This window comes from Mesoplodon densirostris, chromosome 19 (genome assembly GCF_025265405.1).
Source record: "Mesoplodon densirostris isolate mMesDen1 chromosome 19, mMesDen1 primary haplotype, whole genome shotgun sequence".
Taxonomy (NCBI): domain Eukaryota; kingdom Metazoa; phylum Chordata; class Mammalia; order Artiodactyla; family Ziphiidae; genus Mesoplodon; species Mesoplodon densirostris.
This window is the reverse complement of record NC_082679.1, coordinates 1,905,744-1,931,870: the sequence shown is the minus strand read 5'-3', so window position 1 is coordinate 1,931,870 and position 26,127 is coordinate 1,905,744. Positions and strand designations below refer to the sequence as shown.

Below are 26,127 nucleotides of genomic sequence, written 5' to 3'. Positions count from 1 at the left end.
TCATCACAGTGTCCCCAGGATGCCTCTGCACGGGCCCCCAAGTTGTGCTGAGGTGTATCATTATTGTTACCGGACTCAGTGGGTCCTTCCCTTGGGGTGCATAGCCAGTGAACACACCAAGTACTTTCAGTTAAAGCAGAAGCATTTATTACTTGTGACAAGTAAGGAGACAGGGAGATAGCTCTCAAAGCACTGGCCTGAAGTATTAAGCCTGGGGGGCATGCATATTCAAGAAAGGGCCGGCATGGAAAAGGTTACTGTAGGTTGCCAAAATCTGCAAGCAAGCAGGCACTGGGTTGTTTGCTCACAGTGTGTTATCTTGTTCACTGGGATTCACCGTAACCTTTTTCGGAATGTTGGGTATTTGGAGCTTTGTGCCATGAATATCCTCCAGTCTCTTTTCTTAGAGCATTTCCGTTAGCAAACTTCTCATTCTGAATTCTTTCTCTGTCCCTTTGATACGTACATAAAGCTTTCGAAAAGCTAAATAATCCTCTTGTCAGTTTTACAACTGTGTAAAAATGTGCTCCCGGGATTTTAATTTATGGAGGTGACTGAGTGAGGACAGGAGAGGCTACTGCCATTGGAAGTTCCCCAAGGAAACGACAGGCACAGCAGGCCACGTAAGGCCACATGAAGCCTGTCACATGCAGGTGTCAGGAAGCAGAGAGGAACTGCGGCTGTGCCTGTATGACCGCAGTGGCGAGAAGAACTAGGCAGTGACCTCCACTAGTGGGCAGGAAGCAAAAACACACGTGGCCATGAGACCCGCTCGGAGGTGGGCCGGAACGGAACGAGGTCGGGCATCCCCGGACGGCCGGCAGTGCGCCCTCGCCGGCCATCGATTCGGATCCGTCCCGCTAATGTTCCCGCCGGTTGTCGGGCGCCATCTGGCGGTCATGTTTATTTCGTCCCTTCCCGTCCGGAGCTCGGGCGACGTCTGCAAGGGATGGGATTCGGCCGCGATGCCCGACGCATAGTTCCGGGAGGTCGGCGGGGCTGGCGGGATCATCCCGGTCTTGCCGGGCGGGCGCGCTTCCTGCTCTCTCCGGAGGTTGTACCTGCAGACTCATAGGTAAGAGACTGGGGCCCCTCTGGTTGCCGAAGGGAGCAGGAGGTGGGGGAGTCTCCCGGGTCCGGAGGTGGGAACCGGGCCGGGTGAGAAGGCCCGAGGAGGGCGTGAGCAGGAGGTGGGGGAGTCTCCCGGGTCCGGAGGTGGGAACCGGGCCGGGTGAGAAGGCCCGAGGAGGGCGTGAGCAGGAGGTGGGGGAGTCTCCCGGGTCCGGAGGTGGGAACCGGGCCGGGTGAGAAGGCCCGAGGAGGGCGTGAGCAGGAGGTGGGGGAGTCTCCCGGGTCCGGAGGTGGGAACCGGGCCGGGTGAGAAGGCCGGAGGAGGGCGTGAGCAGGAGGTGGGGGAGTCTCCCGGGTCCGGAGGTGGGAACCGGACCGGGTGAGGAGGCCCGAGGAGGGCGTGAGCCGTTCGGCCGCGGGCTCGCGTGGCCTGGTCTGCAGGGGTTCCTCCGTGGGGTTTTCCCGGGTCTTGACTCAGAGGCCGGCCGGACCCGCACTGCCTGCGGGCGAAACAGGAGGGCAAGCCGGGCCGCCTCTGCCCCCGGGGTCGGGGGTAGAAGGGGGGGCCGTCAGCAGGTTCTGTTATTTTCTTCACAAGGGAATTAGTGATGCAGCCTGGTCTCCAGCTCGGAAGGGCTTCCCCACTCCTCAAGAGGTAAACATTTCTTCAATCACAGCCAAGGAGGGGTTTTTTTTTTTGTTTTTTAAAAAGGTCTCTTTGGAAAGAGAACATCAAGGAAGTTGGTGCCTCCGTCTCCCAGTTGCTGCGGGAGGCGTCGGGTCCTACGTTTCTGCTCATAAAGACACGGATGGGAAGTTCTAGGATTGCTTCGGATAAAGGTGAAGAGCTCCGGCAGAGCATCACTTGAATTCCCAGGCACATTTAGGATAAAACTAACAAATTGGGGGGCAGTCAAGTCCTCTCACCTGAAGGCAAGTGAGTGTTCATCTTGGTGCTTGCGTTGAGTGGGCTCTGCTTGGTGTATCATGAATGGGTGTGGTTTCTGTCTTTACAATGTCTTTAGTAGGTTGTCTGTGATGTGCATCACAGTTTAGTTTGTGCTGTGGAGGTCTTGTTTTATTATCTCCCCAACATTGGTCACCGTGTCAAACAGTATCAGATCCAAATACAGGTGAAATTGAGAAACCTGGCAAATCCTAAAACACCACCTCTTGCAAGAAGGAAGAGTATTTTCTACTATCAATTCTGTAGGCTAAAGGGGGGGATTAATTACAAATGGCAGGAGAAAACTTTTGGTTTCATAAGTGTAACCCTGTGCCAATGTTTTCAAACCCTGCACTTAAAATGTCGATTATACGTAACAAAGCTTTTTAAAAAGCACAATTACGTTCTGGAATGTAGAAGACCACCTTCAGGTTGAATAAATCGCTATCCACACTTGCAGAAGTTAGAGAAGCTACTATGAATTAAGGGCTAATGGTCTGTTACAGTGAAAGGATACAGATGAAAAGCAGGAGAGATGGCACAATAGGACAGTCATAGAGGGACCACATTGCCAGTTTCCTCTGCCCTCACTTAGGTCTCAGCATCTGTGGGTGACAATATGAAGTGTACTGCTAACAGGGGACCTCACACAAGACCTGGTGTGTTATACAGGGTTTTTCTTTAATATGTCATGCACAAGGGACACCTGTGTGGCTGAACTTACGCTCTAGCTTCTCTGAATGTCAAACTGCTAGACACCCTAAGGCTCCCCTACCCACTGGTATGTCAAGTTATTAGTATAAATTAGCTAGCATGGCACAAGGCCCCGGGTAAAACACTCTTATTAATTAGTAGTCCAAATGTTTCAAGAGCTTAGAAGTTATCTCCCAACAGTTGGGCCACTCTGCCAAACGTTTCTTTGGAATGAATACAGATTGGACAACTCAGGCCTGTGATGGTAATCCTTTATACAGGTCAAGTAAAAATGCTCAAAACTCGTACCCTTGTTTTAGCATATGTTGGTATTTATTATCTATGTTCTCAACCTTATTTTTATGGGCATCTGTATAGGGGAATAGTAGAAAGGAGTGCTACTGCATGTGTTCCTAAATCCACCTTGGATGACCTTGAAACTGTGCCCCATAGGGTTAACAGAAGCTGATGACTAACACTTCTTGAGTTAGAATTATAGAAAAGGGAACAATAGCATGTCAAAACCCCTCTGCTTGTGAACTGCCTTAATTGGTTAAGCTCACGTGGGGGGGCGGGGTTTTACCTCCTACTTTTGCATATGCTCCAAGCTAGTTCGGCCATGTAGGTTTTCGCTTCTCTCGTTGTGGAGTAGGCTTAGTTAGTGCCCTGACCAGGGATTGAATCACCCTCATCCCCTACGTTGGAAGGTGGACTCTTTACCACTGGACCACCAGGGAAGTCCCCACTGTAGATAACACCTCTGACAGGGTGGGGTCACTGTAGGAAAGGGAGCCTCAGTTGTTTTTTTAGGAACTTGGAGTCAGCTTTTGTCCAGCTATGCGTGAAGAACAGAAGCCTGTAATGCAGATATACCTGTACACTAAACTAATTGCCCTTCCCCCCACCTAGGACCACCCTGCCTCTTTGTCCCCCACAGCACCTCACCTCCAGGAAGGTGGTTGTGAGACTTTTTTGTCTCCTGGCTTGCTGCCTTGTGAGTGAAATTCCTCTCCTGCAAGCTTTGACATCCCAGTGTTTGGCTTCTTGCACCTCTGGTTATAACCTCCTGTCCGCAGTGTGAAACTCCCCACAGTTGCAGTATTCATACCAGGGAAATTGGCAAACACAATAATTGGGTTTTTTTTTTTTAAAGTAGGTGTCTAGACTTACAGTAATGGAAAAACTATGTTTAATAATGAGGGCTACACGTGGGGCACTAAACGTTTATTCTACTGAGAAAAATCAAGTTGCAACACATTTCTTTTTATTCTCTCCACAGTTACTAATAAAAAGACATTTAATCATAGAAGACAATCACCTGGCAAATAAACAAGGAATGTTCAACATCATGAATCACTAGGGAAAGGCGTCAGACCACAGTGAGGCCTGTATCCACACTTTTAAAACTGGTAATGTTCAAAACAGTGACCATACCAACCCACTACTGGTGAGGAACACAGGGGATGGAAGGTTCCTATATGGTTAGAATGCAAAAAGGCTACAACCCTGTTCATTCATTTTGAAATATGAAACCAGGGGCTTCCCTGGTCCAGGGGTAAGACTCTCTGTATTCCACTGCAGGGGCCACAGGTTTGATCCCTGGTTGGGGTAGATGCCCCATGGTGTGTGATGTGGCCAAAAAAAAAAAAAATTAGAATATGAAATAATGATATTAAAAGTCTAGAAAACACTAATTGAATGGGAAAAAAGGAAATCAAATAGTAGTTGGCGGGGGGGAGTGTCTGAAGGTGGGTGTGGCAGTTGATGGTGGATGTTTGTAATTATGATGGTTCTGGGTGTTTACATGTATTAAAATTTAATCAAGCTGTACATCTTATTAAGTATGTTCAAATTCAGTCCATACCCTATACAGCTCAATTAAATTTTGGCTCCTTTTGGAGGTGGTGGTGTACCATGTGCCTTGCAGGAGCAAAGATCCCCCTGAATCTTACTCTGGCAAACCACACATTATAACCCCATCCCTGACTCCTTACCTCATGGGAGGGATTCTGTAGCAGTAGCAATGAAGATTTTAAAATTTATTTTTGCTTGTTGCTGCACCTGGGCTTTCTCTAACTGTGGTGAGCAGGGGGCTACTCTTTGTTGTGGTGTGTGGGCTTCATTGTGGTGGCCCCTCTTGTTGCAGAGCACAGGCTCTGGTAGTTGTGGAACACAGGCCTAGTTGCTCTGAGGCATGTGGGATCAGGCCAGGTGGATTCTTAACCACTGTGCCACTAGGGGAGTCCCTGAAAAGTGTTTCCACTTAAGTATCCAAGAACTCTGCCTGGGTCCTAAAAATCACATGCCTGTACTACACGATTTCCATGCTCATTCCCCATTGTTTTCACTATGCATCAAATGGCCTTGAGGGAATCCTAAAACCTTTACGTTATTCAGTCTGACACTGATTGGGGCTCAGGAGGTTTCTGCAAAAACCTTAACGCAAAACAGCCACAGTGATGGGAACATACATGAATGCAACTTTGTATTTTATTCCTTCTTCTGTGGTAGTCTCTCACTCCCTATAATTCCCTGTTTTAGTCCCACAGAGAGCCCTGCACTGTACCCCAGAAGGCCTTGGACAACAATGCAAAATGGACCAGAACTGGAGTGAAAACTATTCTCTGCCATGATACCACCCCGTGAGGTATATACTAAGTTTGGAACACCCACAAAACCGGTTCCTCTGTCCTGTCCTAGCCAGCTGCTGGAAGAGAATGACAAAACCCAAGTGCACAGGGGATACAAGAGCACAAAAGGCTACCTACCCTGATCACCCTTAGATGACTGAGCCCCAGTACGGGGATCTGCCACTTGGAAAACGTAAGAAGCACACAGTGACAGAGCATAGCTCCTGAAAAGCTTCCTACAAACCTCGTACTCACAGGCAATCTGCACACTAGGGCTGTTCAGATGTACGGCATTCAACTTCCACTGATGGTTGCTCACAGAGCCTATTCAGTATGATGTATTAAATAGGGAGACGGCTCATTTGCTGCTCTCCTCATCTCATCTGAAGGCCTTTCTCCAGTGTGAACTCTGGTGACAGATGAGCTTATAGACCCTTTGGCTGAAAGCTTTCTTACATTTGCTGCACTTGTGGTCTTTTTCTGTGGTGTGACCTGTTTGGTGTTCAGTAAGCTGGGTGCTTTGGCTGAAGAATTATGGCACTTTGTGAAACACCACTGTGCAGTCAGCATCCTTTTGTGGAGTGACCTGGGGTTGGAGAAGGCTAGAGCTACCAGGCAAATCCTTCCCAGCCTCCTGGCATGTTGAAAGAGTTCTTGGATGCATGGACTATGTGGCTCCTCATAAAGGCCTTACCCATGTCTCTTCTAAAGAGTTTCCCTCCACTGTGCGGGTGAAAGTTCACACCTGACACACACAGTTTCTGGCCAGGAATTGTTCCCAGGTCTTCAGCTAGATGCAAACTTACTGTTTAAGGCCAGGCTACACATCTTCCAGGGACAGGACTTCTGGATGGCCAGGTCTCTGAAGTATTTATTCGTGGCACTTCTACAGAAACATTCTGCTCAGAAGATGTCTCCTTGACCTCTGCTCCATGCCAACAACCTGAAAGAGAAATGACACAATGATGGGGGGAGTGCACACAGAAATGAGGTACAGAGTCACTGGCTTTGGCACCAAAACACTGTGGGGCACAGGATATGATCCTGATATATATAATCTGAACCCCTGATGCCAAATCAATGGAGCCAAGCCCACTTTGAGCCCCTCATGCTGGGGCTTGGAGTCATGTCCACTCCGTCATGTACCCAGGGTTCACCTCCCAGCTCCAGTTGGACAACAACCTGGGACCTAGAAAATGCAAGTCCTAGTCCTAAGGGAAAGACAGGACAAGTGAGCATGTCACCACTAGCCCAGGAGAACAACCAATCCCCCCAAAAAAACCTCAGGAAAGAAAAACAGTATTGCAAAATGAACCAGTGACCATGCTGGATCCCAACAATTCCTGGTATAGTCAGGGCCCAGGAAATATCGGCTGGAAGGGGAGAGAACCTGGTGCACAGAGGTGCATGGGTCTACAGAGTCAACCTAGCAGGGAGTGGCAGAGACTAATGGAACCCACTGAACTAATTCCAAGTCTTATGACCCAGAAAAACTTCACTGAAAAAACTTCAGAGCTGCTGGTACTGGGGATACTTCTGAAAGGAGGTTGTACTCACTCAGCCTTGGCATCAACAACACAGATGAGAAGGAATGTGCCCACTGTCTACCTGTGAAAAAGCAGACTTGCCTTTGGAAAAAGGGGGAAAGGCAGAGACCTGCCCAGGATGCTGGGATAGGTGGGAGGGCCTTACCCAATGATGCAACAAGTGCAAAGGGCTCCAGGATCACATCATGGTGCAGGAATCTCTCGGCCTCATCAAGAAGCTTCCATTCCTCCTGGAAAAAGTACACAGCCACGTCCTCAAAGGTCACAGGGCCCTGTGATGATGGGACAGATTTGTACATAAGCAGCCTCTCTCCCCAGGACCCCATAAGTACTTCTAACCCTAGCCTGTACTCTGGGTTCATCATCCACCCCAGCTCTGTGACATAGAGGGCAGTGGGGTCCAATACTCTTCATGCTTCCTTGATCAGTATGTACAACCCTGAGCAACAACAGGCAGGTGGACAGATAGATACCATCTAATCTGTGAGCCTGGTATGCAGGGCCCTTTCCCTTTCCTCCAAGACAACAGCCTGAGTGTGTTCACGATCATGTCTCCCAGACACAAGCAAACTTAGCCCCATCCTTCTCTCTTATACTCCTAGTACTAGGGCCTGGGGCAGTTACTTCACACACTTTCCCCAGACGCGTATTACTCACTGGACCTCCTCATACATTACATGTCTGCCATCATTCTCAGAACAGAAACCTCGTGCTACCGTTCTAACTCTGGCTCCCTTGCTCTCTGTCCTTACCGGTTGCTAACAAAGACAAGTCCTAGAGCACTCCCATCTCAATCACATCCTCAAGCATTTTTATGTAGTAGCCCCATTACTAAGACAACCTTTCATGTCTCAGTCCACTGGCTGCCAAAAATGGGAATCTGTCCATAAAACCTAGGGTCTACAGACACCAAGTCCACGAAGACACCTGACACCAGTGCAGGGGCCATAAGTGGTTCTGCTGAATGTGAAACATTAATGAGTGAACCATTTAATATTTCAGGCAAAGACAAATACTCAAGAGAAAAATAAGGCATGTAAAAGGGCAAAAATGTTATAGAGTTGTGCCATAAGGTCATGTGGATACCTTGAGAAAAGGCTGTCCAGAAGTGGGACAAAAAAGTGCAAAGCCTCTTTATCACAGTCATGTCTGGTGTGTATGAACAGCATCCACGAGGCTACTAGCGTGACTGGAGCCCAGTGAGCCAGAAGAATAAGGGATTGTGTTGGGGAGGAAATGGTTCTTTTCAAATTTTACTTTGGTTATATTAAAAATTATTATTTCATAAAAACCTCCACCTTACATAATCCATAGATTAAATTCCGATTTGGGATTACACTAACATTACATAATAGGATTCAAGAATATATACTTTTTATACTTATCCACCATATTCTTTGATATATCCATTTTTTTCCCCATACCTGTTCAGAGAGACTATCTGTAATTTCCTACTAGCTTTCTTCTCCAGGGGTAGAGATCATGAACCACAATTTACTGAATTCACAGTGAAAATGACTCTCTGAAAAAGGGGTTTCTTGCCAGAATCAGTAAAAGTGCTTGGCCTCCAGCAGCTGGGGATAGCTGGGCATCAGTGCTGACTCTTTAAACTTAAGAGAACTGCAACAAGCAATAGGACTTGACCTCTAGTCCATCCACATTGTAGAAACACAGAAATACCTTCTTGAGTTAACATCTTGCTAGGGATTCATAAAGCATTATAACTTTTTACACTTACAATGATTCATTTTATCACCCTTAAAAGAAGTATTTTAACAAGATAACTTAATCATTTATGATTTTCCACTAAAATATGTATTATTCAGGAACTTCCCTAGTGGTCCAGTGGTTAAAAATCTGCCTTCCAATGCAGGGGATGCAGGTTTGATCTCACATACCGTGGTGGGGCAACTGAGCCCGTGTGCTGCAACTAAGACCTGACACAGCCAAAAATGAATAAAATAATACATAAGCATTATTTGAAGAGTACAATCACATAGAAGATAAGGCAATCTACCTGAAAAAGAACTCAGAGTAATAATAGTAAAGATGATTCAAAATCTCAGAAAAAGAAGGGAAAATGTTTAAAAGAGAGTTGATGAACAATACAATAACTGAAATGAAAAATATACTAGAGGGATTCAATAGCAGAATAACTAAGGTAGAAGAACTAAGTGAGCTGGATGACAGTGGTGGAAATAACAACAATTAATGAACCAACATTTGCATTATAAGGGTCCCAGAAGAAGAGAAAAGGCCTGAGAAAATATTTGAGGAGATTATAGCCGAAAACATCCCTAACATGGGAAAGGAAACACTCACCTGAGTCCAAGAAGTGCAGAGTCCCATACAGGATAAACCCAAGGAGAAACACACCAAAACACATATTAATCAAACTGATACAAATTAAACACAAAGGAAAAATATTAAAAGCAACAAGGGAAAAGCAACAAATAACATAGAAAGGAATGATAACCATAAGACTATATCAGCTGATTTTTCAACAGAAACTCTGCAGGCCAGAGTGGCACAATATATTTATATTTAAAGTGGTGAAAGGGGAAAAACCTACAACCAACAATACTCTACCCAGCAAGGCTTTCATTCAGATTAGATGGAGAAATTAAAAGCTTGACAGACAAGCAAAAGCAAAGAGAATTCAGCACCATCAGACCAACTTTGCAACAAGTGCTAAAAGAACTTCTCTAGGCACAAAAGAAAAGGCCACAACTAGAAACAAGAAAATCACAAAAGGGAAAGCTCATCAGTAAAGGCAAACAGACAGTAAAAGAAGGAAATCATCCACAGCCGAAATATGATACCAAAACAGCAACCATGAGGAGAATACAAATGCAGGAAATGGGAATTGCATTTGAAATTAAGACACCAGCACCTTAAAACAATCCTGTATGTATATATAGACTGCTATATAAAAACCACATAGATGAAGGGGACACGGGTTCGAGTCCGGGAAGATCGCACATGCCACGGAGCAAGTAAGCCTGTGCGCCACAACTACCGAACGTGCACTCTAGAGCCCCCAAGCCACAACTACTGAGCCCACATTGTCGGAAGCCATCCTGGAGCCATTGCACCATGACAAAGTCATGAGCAAGGGAAGGCGAAACTGCAAGGCAGCGCTGTGCCAGGAAGGTGGACTACAGCTCTGTTGTTATGTTTTATAATAAATTTAAATATAGGGGCAATTTTGGGGGGAATGTTGCTCCACGTGAAAGAAGAATTCCTCTAGGACTCCCCCTCCTGAAACTACCACAGAACGGGAAGTACCCACTAAAGCCGCGGGGAAAGGGGTAAAGAATTAAGAGCCTGGAACTAAGGGGATGTTTTTATGAAAAACACTCTCTAGTATGGAGTTATGGCCATGGGCCGCAGTTCCTGATGACATAGGAAATTTATGGTTCTATTATAAAGGAAGATTAATTATAGAAAAGCAAATGACTAGAGCAGAATTGGTTGCCAGGATAGGGAGAAAACACTGTCTCAGGTGAAGGAAACAACGAGAAAGGGCATGCAGGGTATATTGTAAATATTTTCGTGGAACCATTGTAAAAGGTTGCCTGTGCAAGAAGAGAAATAGGAACAAGTAGCTCCAACTTTTATAATTAAAATAATTCTATAATTGCTTGGCTTGATTACTAAGAAATAACCTGTGATTAATGGGAACTTGGGGAAATATTTTAATAGGACATCTAGACACTAGGGGATTTTTTTTTAAAAAAATCTTTATAGAATATTTTGAGGTTAGACTGTGCTAAGATTGTTTGGCCACGTACCTGGTAATGTAATCAACTACAATATATAAACCTGTGATTGTAAACAACAGAAGAAGAATAAAGACATGAGAAAGAGAAACATGCAATGCTGATACTTTAAGAAGTGTAATAGAATTATTTCCTTTGCCGATGCTATCCATCCCTCGGGTATCCCTGGACTCGCTGGAGCTGGACTCTGGCACCACGTGCCTAGAGCCAATGCTGTGCAATGAGAAGCCATGGAAATGAGAAGCCTGCACACTGCAACGAAGAGTAGCCCCCAATTGCCACAACTAGAGAAAGCCCGCACACAGCAACAAACACCCAACTCAGCCAAAAAGAAAAAAAAACACATGCACACTACAAACCAAAAAATTACAATAGGTTCAAAAAAAGAAAAAAAAAACCCAAACACAACACTAAAGATAATCATCAAAACACAAGAGATGAAATCAAAAAGAAGGTAAGACAAAAAACCAGACAAAAACAAATCCAAAACAGTTAAGAAAATGACAAGAATTCTCTAGCAGTCCAGGGGTTAGAACTCCGTGCTTTCAATGCCAAGGGCCTGGATTCCATCCCTGGTTGGGGAACTATGATCCCTCAAGCCATGGGAAGAAGAAAAAAAAACAAATTGCCTATATGAAATCCAAAGAACGCTGGAGTAGCAATACTCATATCAGACAAAATAGACTTTAAGACTATTACAAGAGACAGAAGTACTGCACGATGATCAAGGGATCAAATCTATAATGCAAAAAACACTAACAGCCATAAGAAGAGAAACTGACAGCAACACAATGATGGGGGGACTTTAACACCCAACTTACACCAATGGACAGATCATCCAGAGAATCAATACGGAAAAACAAGCCTTAATTGATATCTAAACAGCACTCCATCCAAAAGCAACCGAATACATTCTTTTCAAGTATACCTAGAACATTCTCCAGGATAGAACACATCCTGGGCCACAAAGAAAACCTTGGCAAATTTAAGATAAGTGAAATCATATCAACTACCTTTTGCATATGAGATTAGAAATAAATTACACAACGAACTATTAAAAAAAAACACCCACACATGGAGGCTAAATAACATGTTACTAAAAAACAATGGATCACTGAATACATGAAAGAGAAAATCAAAAACTACCTCGAGCGCTTCCCTAGTGGCACAGTGGTTCAGAGTCCGCCTGCCGATGCAGGGGACACAGGTTTGTGCCCCGGTCTGGGAAGATCCCACATGCCGCGGAGTGGCTAGGCCTGTGAGCCATGGCCGCTGAGCCTACGTGTCCGGGAGCCTAAAGCAAATAATAGCAAAGATCAATGAAACTAAAAGCTGTTGTTCTGAAAACATAAACCTTGCCAGAGTCATCAAGAACAACGGGGAGGGCTCAAATCAATAAAAACGGACACCACAGAAATACAAAGGCTCCTAAGAGACTACTGCAAGCAACTATACACAATAAAATGGACAACCCAGAAGAAATGGGCAAATTCCTAGAAAGGTACAACCTACCAAGACTGAGCCGGGAAGAAAAAGAAAATACGAACAAACCACGATCAGTACTGAAATTAAAACTGATTTAGAAAAAAACTTCCAACAAACAAAAGGCCAGGACCAGATGGCCTCACAGAAGAATTCTATGAAACATTTAAAAAGAAAACACCTATAAAAAACTGCAGAAGAGAGACACTCCCAAGCTCATTCTGTGAGGCCATCACCCTGATATCAAAACCAAACATACCACCCACACACAAGAAAATTACAGGCCAATATCACTGATGAACATACATGCAAAAACCCCTCAACAAAATACTAGCAAACTGACTACAACACATTAAAAGGATCATACACCACGATCAAGTAAGATTTATCCCAGGGATGCAAGGATTCTTCAATATACACAAATCAATCAATGTGACACACCGTATTAACAAATTAAAGAATAAAAACCATATGATCATCTCAATAGATGCAGAGAAAGCTTTTGACAAAATTCAAAACTCATTTATGATAAAAACTCTCCAGAAAGTTGGCAGGGGGGAACCTACCTCAACATAATAAAGGCCATATACAACAAACCCACAGCTAACATCATTCTCAATGGTGAAACACTGAAAGCATTTCCTCTAAGATCAGGTACAAGACAAGGATGTCCACTCCTGCCAATAGTTTTGGAAGTTCTAGCCACGGCAATCAGAGAACAAAAAGAAACAAAAGAAATGCAAATTGGAAGTAGTAAACCTAACACTGTTTGGAGATGACATGATACTACTCAGAGAAAATCCTAAGGTATCAGAAAACTACTATGCTCATCAGTGAGTTTGGTAAAGCTGCAGAATACAAAATGAATGCACAAAAATCTCTTGCATTCCTATACACTAACAATAAAAGATCAAAGAGAAATTAAGGAAACAATCCCATTCACCACTGCAACAAAAAGAATAAACTACCTAGGAATAAACCTACCTAAGGGGCTTCCCTGGTGGCGCAGTGGCTAAGGCTCCGTGTTCCCAATGCAGGGGGCCCTGGTTCGATGCCTGGTCAAGGAACTAGATCCCACATGCATGCCGCAACTAAGACCAGCACAGCCAAATAAATAAATAAATATTAAAAAAAAAAAAAAAAAAAAAAGAATCCACCTGCCGATGTGGGTTCAAACCTTGGTCCGGGAAGATCCCACATCCCGTGGAATAGCTGAGCCCCCATACCACAACTACTGAAGCCTACATGCCTAGAGCCTGTGCTCCGCAACAAGAAAAAAACGCCACTGCAACGAGAAGCCTACGCACCACCATGCAGAAGTAGCCCCTGCTCGGCACAACTAAAGAAAGCCCGCGTGGAGCAACAAAGACCTAATGCAGCCCAAGATAAATATATAAATTTATTAAAATAATAAAAATAAACGTACCGAAGGAGGCCAAAGACCTGTACTCAGAAAACTGTAAGATGCCGATGAAAGCAATCAAACATGACATAAACAGATGGAGAGACAGACCATGTTCTTGGATTGGAAGAATCTATATTGTGAAAATGACTATACTACCCAAAGCAGTCTACAGATTCAGTGCAGTCCCTAACAAATTACCAATGGCATTTTTCACAGAACTAGAACAAATAATTTTACCATGTGTATGGAAACAGAAAAGAACTCAAATAGCCAAAGCAACCTTGAGAAAGAAAAACAGAGCTGGAAGAGTCAGGCTCCCTGAGTCACCAGACTATACTACAAAGTTACAGTAACCAAAAGTTTGGTACTGGCACAAAAACAGAAATACAGATCAATGGAACAGGATAGATAAAAAGTCAAGAGATAAACCCACACACCTATGGTCACCTAATCTATGACCAAGGAGGCAAGAATGTAAAATGGAGAAAGGACAGTCTCTTCAATAAGTGGTGTTAGGAAAACTAGACAGCTACATGTAAAAGAATGAAATTAGAACACCCACTAACACAATACACAAAAATAAAGTCAAAATTGATTAAAGACCTAAGTGAAGGCCAGACACTATAAAACTCTTAAAGGAAAACATAAGCAGAACACTTGACATAAAGTGCAGCAAGATCTTTTTTGACCACCTCCTAGAGTAACGAGAATAAAAACAAAAATAAACAAATGGAACCTAATTAACCTTACAAGGTTGTACACAACAAAGGAAACCATAAACAAGACAAAAAGACAACCCACAAAATGGGAGAAAATATTTTCAAACGAAGCAACTGACAAGGGATTCATTTCCAAAATAATCAAACAGTTCATGCAGATCAGTATCAAAAAAACACAAACAACCCAATAAATAAATTGGCAGAAGACCTAAACAGACATTTCTCCAAAGACATTCAGATAGGCGGAAAGCACATGAAAAGATGCTCAACATCACTACTATTAAAGAAATGTAAATAAAAACTACAGTGGGAACCACCTCATACCAGTCAGAATGGCCATCATCAAAAAGTCTACAAATAAAAAATGCTGGAGAGGATTTGGAAAAATGGGAACCCTCCTACACTGCTGGTGGGAATGCAAATTGGTACAGCCACTATGGAGAACAGTATACAGGTTTCTTTAAAAACAAAATATAGAAGTACCATATAATCCAGCAATCCCACTCCTGTGCATATATCCATAGAAAACCATAATCTGAAAAGACACAAGCAGCACAATGTTTACTGCAGCACTATTTACAACAGCCAAGACATGGAAGCAACTTAAGTGTCCACCGATGGTGGAGAGGATAAATATGTGGTACATATACACACTGGATAAAGAAGCCATAAAAAAGAACAAAACAATGCCATCGGTAGCAACATGGATGGACCTAGAGACTGTCATACTGAGTGAAGTAAGTCAAACAGAGACAGATGATGAAAAAACAAAAAATAATAGAAATAAGCTTATTTACAAAGCAGAAGTAGAGCCACAGATGTAGAAACAAACTTCTTGTTACCGGGGGAAAGCGGGGAGTGGGGGATAATTTGGGAGGCTGGGGTTGATAGATACACACTATTATATATAAAACAGATAACTAATTAGGATTTACTTTATAGCACAGGGAACTCTACTCAGTACTCTGTAATGACCTATATGGGAGAAGACTCTAGAAAAGAACGGATATATGTATATTTATAAGCGATTTACTTTGCTGTACACTTGAAACTAACAAAACATTGTAAATCAACTATACTCCAATAAAAATTATTTTAAAAAACCCCCAAGGGGGCTACTTCGGGAAGATGGCGGAAGAGTAAGATGCGGAGATCACCTTCCTCCCCACAGATACACCAGAAATTCATCTACCCGTGGAACAACTCCTACAGAACACCTACTGAACACTGACAGAAGACCTCAGACCTCCCAAAAGGCAAGAAACTCCCCACGTACCTGGGTAGGGCAAAAGAAAACAGAATAAACAGAGACAAAAGGATAGGGCCGGGACCTGCACCAGTGGGAGGGAGCCGTGAAGGAGAAACGGTTTCCACACACTAGGAGCCCCTTCGCGGGCGGAGACTGCGGGTGGCGGAGGGGGAAAGCTTCGGAGCCGCGGAGGAGACCGCAGCCACAGGGGTACGGAGGGCAAAGCAGAGAGATTCCCGCACAGAGGACCGGTGCCGACCGCCACTCACCAGCCCGAGAGGCTTTTCTCCTCACCCGCCGGGGCGGGCGGGGCTGGGAGCTGAGGCTCGGGCTTCAGTCAGAGCGCACTGGCGGCGTGAACACAGCCTGAAGGGGGTTAGTGCGCCACGGCCGGCCGGGAGGGAGTCCGGGGAAAAGTCTGGAGCTGCCGAAGAGGCAGGAGACTTTTCCTTCCCTCTTTGTTTCCTGGTGCGTGAGGAGAGGGGATTCAGAGCGCTGCTGAAAGGAGGAGCTCCAGAGACGGGCGCGAGGCGCGCCTGAAAGCACGGACCCCACAGATGGGCGTGGGACGCTGGGGCGGCTGCTGCCGCCACCAAGAAGCCCGTGTGCGAGCGCAGGTCACTCTCCACACCTTCCCTCCTGGGAGCCTGTGCTGCCCGCCACCGCCACGGTCCCGGGCTCCACAGAAAACGTCCCCGGGAGAACGCACGGGCGCGCCTCGTGCTGACGCAACGTCACGCCGGCGTCACGCCGGCCTCCGCAGACGCACGCTCGCCCCGCCTCCGTGCCCCTCCCTCCCCCGCGGCCTGAGGGAGCCAGAGCGCCCGAATCAGCGGCTCCTTTAACCCCGTCCTGTCCGAGTGAAGAACAGACGTCCTCCGGCGACCTACACGCAGAGGCGGGGCCGAATCCAAAGCTGAGCCCCGGGAGCTGTGCGAACAAAGAAGAGCAAGGAGAATCTCTCCCAGCAGCCTCAGAAGCAGCGGATTAAAGCTCCACTATCAACTTGATGTACCCTGCGTCTGTGGAATACCTGAATAGACAACAAATCATCCCAAATTGAGGAGGTGGACTTTGAGAGCAAGATTTATGATTTTTCCCCCTTTTCCTCTTTTTGTGAGTGTGTACGTGTATGCTTCTCTGTGAGATTTTGTCTGTATAGCTTTGCTTCCATCATTTGTCCCAGGGTTCTATCCGTCCGTTTTTTTGGTGTGTGTTTTTTAAAAATTTTTTTTAATAATTATTTTTTATTTTAATAACTTTATTATATTGTATCACACTATATTCTATTTTACTTTATCTTCTTCTTTCTTTTTTTCCTACCTTCCCTCCTTCCTCCCTCCCTTTCTTCCTCCCTCCCTCTTTCTTCAACTAATTCTAATTTTTCTCCCACCTTCCCTCCTTCCTCCCTTTCTTCCTCCCTCCCTCTCTCTCTCTCTCTCTTTTCTTCTTCAACTAATTCTTTCTCCTTTTTCTCCCTTTTATTCTGAGCCATATGGATGAAAGGCTCTTGGTGCTGCAGCCAGGAGTCAGTGCTGTGCCTCTGAGGTGGGAGAGGCAACTTCAGGACACTGGTCCACAAGAGACCTCCCAGCTCCACGTAATATCAAACGGCGAAAATCTCCCAGAGATCTCCATCTCAACACCAGCACCCAGCTTCACTCAACGACCAGCAAGCTACAGTGCTGGACACCCTATGCCAAACAACTAGCAAGAAAGGAACACAACCCCACCCATTAGAAGAGAGGCTGCCTAAAATCATAATAAGGCCACAGACACCCCAAAACACACCACCAGACGTGGACCTGCCCACCAGAAAGACAAGATCCAGCCTCATCCACCAGAACACAGGCACTTAGTCCCCTCCACCAGGAAGCCTACACAACCCACTGAACCAACCTTAGCCACTGGGGACAGACACCAAAAACAACGGGAACTACGAACCTGCAGCCTGCAAAAAGGAGACCCCAAACATAGTAATAAGATAAGCAAAATGAGAAGACAGAAAAACACACAGCAGGTGAAGGAGCAAGATAAAAACCCACCAGACCTAACAAATGAAGAGGAAATAGGCAGTCTACCTGAAAAAGAATTCAGAATAATGATAGTAAAGATGATCCAAAATCTTGGAAATAGAATAGAGAAAATGCAAGAAACAGTTAACAAGGACCTAGAAGAACTAAAGATGAATCAAGCAACGATGAGCAACACAATAAATGAAATTAAAAACTCTACAAAGGATCAATAGCAGAATAACTGAGGCAGAAGAACGGATAAGTGACCTGGAACATAAAATAGTGGAAATAACTACTTCAGAGCAGAATAGAGAAAAAAGAATGAAAAGAACTGAGGACAGTCTCAGAGACCTCTGGGACAACATTAAACGCACCAACATTTGAATTATAGGGGTTCCAGAAGAAGAGAAAAAGAAAGGGACTGAGAAAATATTTGAAGAGATTACAGTTGAAAACTTTCCTAATATGGGAAAGGAAATAGTTAATCAAGACCAGGAAGCACAGAGAGTCCCATACAGGATAAATGCAAGGAGAAACACGCCAAGACACATATTAATCAAACTGTCAAAAATTAAACACAAAGAAAACATATTAAAAGCAGCAAGGGAAAAACAACAAATAGCACACGAGGGAATCCCCATAATGTTAACAGCTGATCTTTCAGCAGAAACTCTACAAGCCAGAAGGGACTGGCAGGACATATTTAAAGTGATGACGGAGAAAAACCTGCAACCAAGATTACTCTACCCAGCAAGGATCTCATTCAGATTTGATGGAGAAATTAAAACCTTTACATACAAGCAAAAGCTGAGGGAAAAAAAAAAAAAAAGCTGAGAGAGTTCAGCACCACCAAAGCAGCTTTACAATAAATGCTTAAGGAACTTCTCTAGGCAAGAAACACAACAGAAGGAAAATACCTACAATAACGAACCCAAAACAATTAAGAAAATGGGAATAGGAACATACATATCGATAATTACCTTAAATGTAAATGGACTAAATGCTCCCACCAAAAGACACATATTGGCTGAATGCATACAAAAACAAGACCCATATATATGCTGTCTACAAGAGACCCACTTCAGACCTAGAGACACATACAGACTGAAAGTAAGGGGATGGAAAAAGATATTCCATGCAAATGGAAATCAAAAGAAAGCTGGAGTAGCAATTCTCATATCAGACAAAATAGACTTTAAAATAAAGACTATTAGAAGAGACAAGGAAGGACACTACATAATGATCAAGGGATCAATCCAAGAAGAAGATATAACAATTGTAAATATTTATGCACCCAACATAGGAGCATCTCAGTACATACGGCAAATACTAACAGCCATAAAAGGAGAAATCGACAGTAACACATTCATAGTAGGGGACTTCAACACCCCACTTTCACCAATGGACAGATCAACCAAAACGAAAAGCTTTAAATGATACATTAAACAAGATGGACTTAATTGATATTTACAGGACATACCATCCAAAAACATCAGAATACACATTTTTCTCAAGTGCTCATGGAACATTCTCCAGGATAGATCATATCTTGGTAATAGATAGATCAAGCCTTGGTAAATTTAAGAAAATTGAAATTGTATCAAGTATCTTTTCCGACCACAATGCTATGAGACCAGATATCAATTACAGGAAAAGATCTGTAAAAAATACAAACACATGGAGGTTAAACAATACACTACTTAATAACGAAGTGATTACTGAAGAAATCAAAGAGGAAATAAAAAAATACCTAGAAACAAATGACAATGGAGACACGACAACCCAAAACCTATGGGATGCAACAAAAGCAGTTCTAAGAGGGAAGTTTATAGCAATACAATCCTACCGTAAGAAACAGGAAACATCTTGAGTAAACAACCTAACCTTGCACCTACAGCAATTAGAGAAAGAAGAACAAAAAACCCCCAAAGTTAGTAGAAGGAAAGAAATCATAAAAATCAGATCAGAAGTAAATGAAAATGAAATGAAAGAAACGATAGCAAAGATCAGTGAAACTAAAAGCTGGTTCTTTGAGAAGATAAACAAAATTGATAAACCATTAGCCAGACTCATCAAGAAAAAAAGGGGGAAGACTCAAATCAATAGAATTAGAAATGAAAAAGGAGAAGTAACAACTGACACTGCAGAAATACAAAAGATCATGAGAGATTACTACAAGCAACTCTATGCCAATAAAATGGACAACCTGGAAGAAATGGACAAATTCTTAGAAATGCACAACCTGCCAAGACTGAATCAGGAAGAAATAGAAAATATGAACAGACCAATCACAGGCACTGAAATAGAAACTGTGATAAAAAGTCTTCCAACAAACAAAAGCCCAGGACCAGATGGCTTCACAGGCGAATTCTATCAAGCATTTAGAGAAGAGCTAACACCTATCCTTCTCAAACTCTTCCAAAATGTAACAGAGGGAGGAACACTCCCAAACTCATCCTACGAGGCCACCATCACCTTGATACCAAAACCAGACAAGGATGTCACAAAGAAAGAAAACTACAGGCCAATATCACTGATGAACATAGATGCAAAAATCCTCAACAAAGTCCTAGCAAACAGAATCCAACAGCACATTAAAAGGATCATACACCATGATCAAGTGGGGTTTATTCCAGGAATGCAAGGATTCTTCAATATACGCAAATCAATCAACGTGATACACCATATTAACAAATTGAAGGAGAAAAACCATATGATCATCTCAATAGATGCAGAGAAAGCTTTCGACAAAATTCAACACCGATTTATGATAAAAACCCTGCAGAAAGTAGGCATAGAGAGAACTTTCCTCAACATAATAAAGGCTATATATGACAAACCCACAGCCAACATCCTCCTCAATGGTGAAAAACTAAAAGCATTTCCACTAAGATCAGGAAAAAGACAAGGTTGCCCACTCTCACCACTCTTATTCAACATAGTTCTGGAAGTTTTAGCCACAGCAATCAGAGAAGAAAAGAAAATAAAAGAAATCCAAATCGAAAAAGAAAAAGTAAAGCTGTCACTGTTTGCAGATAATATGATACTATACATAGAGAATCCTAAAGATGCTACCAGAAAACTACTAGAGCTAATCAATGAATTTGGTAAAGTAGCAGGATACAAAATTAATGCACAGAAATCTCTGGCATTCCTGTACACTAATGATGAAAAATGATGAAAAATCTTAAAGTGAAATCAAGAAAACACTCCCATTTACCATTGCAACAAGAAGAATAAAATATCTAGGAATAAACCTACCTAAGGAGACAAAAGACCTGTATGCAGAAAATTATAAGACACTGATGAAAGAACTTAAAGATGATACAGATGGAGAGATATACCATGTTCTTGGATTGGAAGAATCAACATTGTGAAAATGACTCTACTACCCAAAGTAATCTACAGATTCAATGCAATCCCTATCAAACTAGCACTGGCATTTTTCACAGAACTAGAACAAAAAATTTCACAATCTGTATGGAAACACAAAAGACCCCAAATAGCCAAAGCAATCTTGAGAACGAAAAACGGAGCTGGAGGAATCAGGTTCCCTGACTTCAGACTATACTACAAAGCTACAGTAATCAAGACACTATGGTACTGGCACAAAAACAGAAAGATAGATCAATGGAACAGGACAGAAAGCCCAGAGATAAACCTATGCACATATGGTCACCTTATCTTTGACAAAGTGGCAGGAATGTACAGTGGAGAAAGGACAACCTCTTCAATAAGTGGTGCTGGGAAAACTGGACAGGTACATGTAAAAGTATGAGATTAGATCACTCCCTAACACCATAGACAAAAATAAGCTCAAAATGGTTTAAAGACCTAAATGTAAGGCCAGAAACTATCAAACTCTTAGAGGAAAACATAGGCAGAACATTCTATGACATAAATCACAGCAAGATCCTTTTTGACCCACCGCCTAGAGAAATGGAAATAAAAACAAAAATAAACAAATGGGACCTCACGAAACTTAAAAGCTTTTGCACAGCAAAGGAAACCATAAACAAGACCAAAAGACAACCCACAGAATAGGAGAAAATATTTGCAAATGAAGCAACTGACAAAGGATTAATCTCCAAAATGTACAAGCAGCTCATGCAGCTCAATATCAAAAAAAAACAAACAACCCAATCCAAAAATGGGCAGAAGACCTAAATACACATTTCTCCAAAGATATACAGACTGCCAACAAACACACGAAAGAATGCTCAACATCATTAATCATTAGAGAAATGCAAATCAAAACTACAATGAGATATCATCTCACACCGGTCAGAATGGCCATCATCAAAAAATCTACAAACAATAAATGCTGGAGAGGGTGTGGAGAAAAGGGAACACTCTTGCACTGCTGGTGGGAATGGAAATTGGCACAGCCACTATGGAGAACAGTATGGAGGTTCCTTAAAAAACTACAAATAGAACTACCATATGATCCAGCAATCCCACTACTGGGCATATACCCTGAGAAAACCATAATTCAAAAAGAGTCATGTACCAAAATGTTCATTGCAGCTCTATTTACAATAGCCCGGAGATGGAAACAACCTAAGTGTCCATCATCGGATGAATGGATAAAGAAGATGTGGCACATATATACAATGGAAGATTACTCAGCCATAAAAAGAAACGAAATTGAGCTATTTGTAATGAGGTGGATAGACCTAGAGTCTGTCATACAGAGTGAAGTCAGAAAGAGAAAGACAAATACCGTATGCTAACACATATATATGGAATTTAAGAAAAAAAAAAGTCATGAAGAACCTAGGGGTAAAACAGGAATAAAGACACAGACCTACTTGAGAATGGACTTGAGGATATGGGGAGGGGGAAGGGTAAGCTATGACAAAGCGAGAGGCATGGACATATATACACTACCAAATGTAAGGTAGATAGCTAGTGGAAAGCAGCCACATAGCACAGGGAGATCAGCTCGGTGCTTTGTGACCGCCTGGAGGGGTGGGATAGGGAGGGTGGGAGGGAGGGAGACGCAAGAGGGAAGGGATATGGGAACAGATGTATACGTGTAACTGATTCACTTTGTTATAAAGCAGAAACTAATACACCATTGTGAAGCAATTATACTCCAATAAAGTTGTAAAAAAAAAAAACCAAAACCCTCTAAGTGTGTGTACGCTGTAAAACTGAGTTTATGTAATGTATAATAAGTCTGTATCAAAATCTAACAATGGGATAGTTGAAAAATATGTATAATTTCATTCAAAGAACTAAGTTCAAATTAGTAAGAACAAAACACAATTAAAAAGTGGACACGTTCATTTAAATAGGATAATTTTAACATATATGCTAGACAAATGCATGCTGTATATACACAAGAACAGATGGCAGGTATGGCTATAAATACAGAAAGTAGACCAAAAAAAAGAAAAAAAGAAGAAAAAAAGAAACACATAAACAAAGAAGAGCCTTCAACAGGAGACCTTATAAAGACATTTTACTCATATACTCATATCTACAGAATACAGCACAAGAAAGGAAAATGCATGTGTTAGGGAACTGAAACCACCCACCTTGGCCAGGCACAACCATGACCACTTGCCTGAGTTGTCTCACAGCAGGAAGTTCCAATAAAGAAAGAGGCGCTGCCCCTGAAAGCTACCTGGGAGAACCTGGGAGGGTCCGAAAAGAGGGAGGAAGGAAATACGTCCTGCCTACCTCCCAGAATCCCCCTCACGCTGGAATCCGTCTTGGCTGAGAGGTGGGTGCACCACCAGGAAGGACCCTGAGTCAGAACAACTGGCCAGAGACACCCCGGAAACTAACCCTATTACCATAAAAGCTGAGATTGCAAGCATCACGGCAGAGCCGTTCTCCTGGGTTCCCTACTGGGTTGCTCTTCGCCTAGGCGCCCCTTTCCAATGAAGTCTCTTGCTTTGTCAGCATGTGTGTCTCCTTGGACAAGTAATTTACGAGTGTTACACAAGTGCCCACTCTCAGGCCCTGCAAGGGGTCCCCCTGAAACCATGCAACTCAGATTGGGACTTGATATCACACACCTGGTCTCAGGACTTAATGAACCTCAGGTTCTTGCAGTCTCCTCACAGAAAGAATTCAATGAGACAACGTGATAGGTAAGAAGTGGACTTATTTAGCGAGGAACACACTCCAGACAGAGTGTGGGCCACCTCAGAAGGCGAGGGGCCTCAAAATATGACGTGGTTACTTTTTATGTCCTACGTAATTTCACAGGCTGAGTGGGAGGATTATTCCAACTACTTCCCGGGAAAGGGCAGGTCTTTCCAGGAATTGGAAATTCCACCACCCACTTTTTGGCCTTTTAGAGTTAGCCTTAGATCTGGCAGGGCGCTGGTGGGTGTGTTATTTACATGCTCATGTATTACAATGGGAGTATGAGCCTCAAGATCCACTGGAAATCAAATCTTCCGCCATCTTGGACCTAACTGGTTCAAACCTGTTTGTTTTAGTCAAGTCCTAGGGATACGTCATTCCGTTAAAGGCTGTGCCCTGGCCCCTTCCCTCCTGTTTCACCTCTTTCTCCCACAAAGGGATAGGCATGAAAAACATGGGTAAAGTCACACCACATTGCGCAAAAGAAAAACACATCATAAAACATATTACATTCATAAAAAAACTTTTAAAACAAGCGAAACTAGACACGTCAAATAGTTTCCACATAGTTGGCAAAACTATCAAGAAAAGAAAGGAAATACTTATTTCAAACAGCAGCCAATACATTAACTTGGTGGGGATGGGGATAATTGTTTTGGAAGAACCCCACAGGCTGCTTCTGAGGTCCTATTTATATAGCAATTTTGGCCTGAGCGGTAAACGGATATTAATCTCAGAGCTTCTTCAACCGCACATTGAAGTTCTCTGCAATTTTTTTCCCCACGCAGGTCATATTTCAAACTTCGGAAAGCCAAGTTTTGGGGGTACAAATAATAACTATAGGACACTAGTAAAAGAGCACAGATAAAAACACTGCTGAATGAGAAGACGTGGGGGAGGGCCCGAATGACGCAGCATTTACCTGAATCCGACACATCTGCGACGGCGCCAGCGGAGTTTGTGGGCGAAGCTGCGGCACCAACCGCCCAAGACGGAGTCAGGCCGGATGGCGCCCACGCCGAGCCTCAGACGACGCTCAGAGAAGCGGGCACGGCGCCCTCCTGGCTCCCTGACCTCTGGCCTTCACAGCGTTGCGAAGTTCCCCGCCTGTGAACACAGCCGACTTTACAAAATAACGACCTCAGCCGACGCCGGAAAAGCCGCCCAGATCCGTCCTCTAGAACGGAAGTGACTCCTTCCTGAGCCTTCATTGGCCCAGGGGTGCCCACGAACTGGCCGTTTTTTTCCGGGTAATGCAGTTCACAGGCCTCTAGAACCTAGCAAGGGGCGGTGCTCCCCGCCTACAGGAAAAGCCCCGCCTCACTGGGGGCTCCTGGGAAAGACCGCCCTGGAGGCTCTGAGGACGGGGGCGGGGTTTCACGCTTCTTAAAGGAGACGAACCCAGATTTCCATGGAATGTAGTCTTCGCTGATCAGAGACAGTCATAATATTTCAGATGTTTCCGAAACCTACAAAACCAAACGGGCACATGATACCACGTTGTCACTATGACACAAAGTTCATGCATCCATAGCTGGGGTCTATTAAACATTGTCTTATTGCTCTTCCAAAGGATGCAGGCTAAAGGTTTAGACCTCACTGTGTTAGGTCAGAGTCAAGAGAACAAGACTCCAGACAGGGGGCCATAGTGAACAAGACAGAGGAGGAATGTGGGGTGGCCATAAGCAGGTGGACCATGTGTTGCTTCTCTGGTTCCCTCATTAAAAGAGCCAGTGATGTCCCATTCAGGGACACCATTTTTGAACATGCATCTGTGAAGAAGCATGTAATGAAATACACCTGCACACACCGATTACCTCACCTTTTCTCTAACTGATGGCCTTTCCCCACACCTAAGACCACACTGCGTCTTTATACCGTAAATATCTCAAGCACATCGCCTCCGAGAAGGTGGATCTGAGACTTCTTCTAGCTCCTGGCTTGGCTGCCTTCTCCCCTGCAAACCTTGGCATCTCAGCGTTTGGCTTCTTGCGCCTCTGGTGCAGTAAAAACTTCATATTCACTGTTTGGAACTGCCCACAGTTGGAGTATTCATACCAGGGAAATTGGCAAACACAACAATCAAGGTTCGGTTAGTTGTTTTATACGTGTCTAGACTTAAAGTAACGGAGACTAACGGAGACTATGTTAATAATGAGGACCATATGTGGTGAATAACGATGTGAGCACATTTATTCCACCCAGTGAAGTCACTGAAGAAAAGTCAAGTTCCAACAGATTTTTGCCTTCTCAGTTACTAATAAAAGACAGACATTTTATCAAAGAAGACAAACACCTGGCAAATGAACACAAAAATGTTCATCATGAATCATTAGGGAAATGCAATCAGACCATAGTGAGACACCTCTACATTTAAGCAGGTAATATTGAAACACTAGCCGTATCCACCAAGTCCTAGAGAGGAATACGGGAAAACTGGGATGCTCCCATACTGTGAATGGCACACAAAAGGGTATAGTCATTGA

The 26,127-nt window shown here is 43.6% G+C and overlaps 1 long non-coding RNA gene across 2 annotated transcripts; it reads right to left on the bottom strand.

Moving 5' to 3' along the window:
- Positions 1–2,553: 2,553 nt before the first annotated feature.
- Positions 2,554–24,933, bottom strand: LOC132480489 (uncharacterized). Of its 2 annotated transcripts, XR_009530652.1 has the most exons (4): positions 24,564–24,933; positions 7,033–7,159; positions 6,147–6,283; positions 2,554–2,622 (listed from the first exon to the last, which is right to left on the bottom strand). It is a non-coding gene; the product is annotated as an uncharacterized LOC132480489 (long non-coding RNA). The 2 variants fall into 2 exon arrangements; XR_009530651.1 differs by lacking the exon at positions 2,554–2,622 and having other exon boundaries at positions 3,927–6,283; positions 24,564–24,928.
- Positions 24,934–26,127: the final 1,194 nt, after the last annotated feature.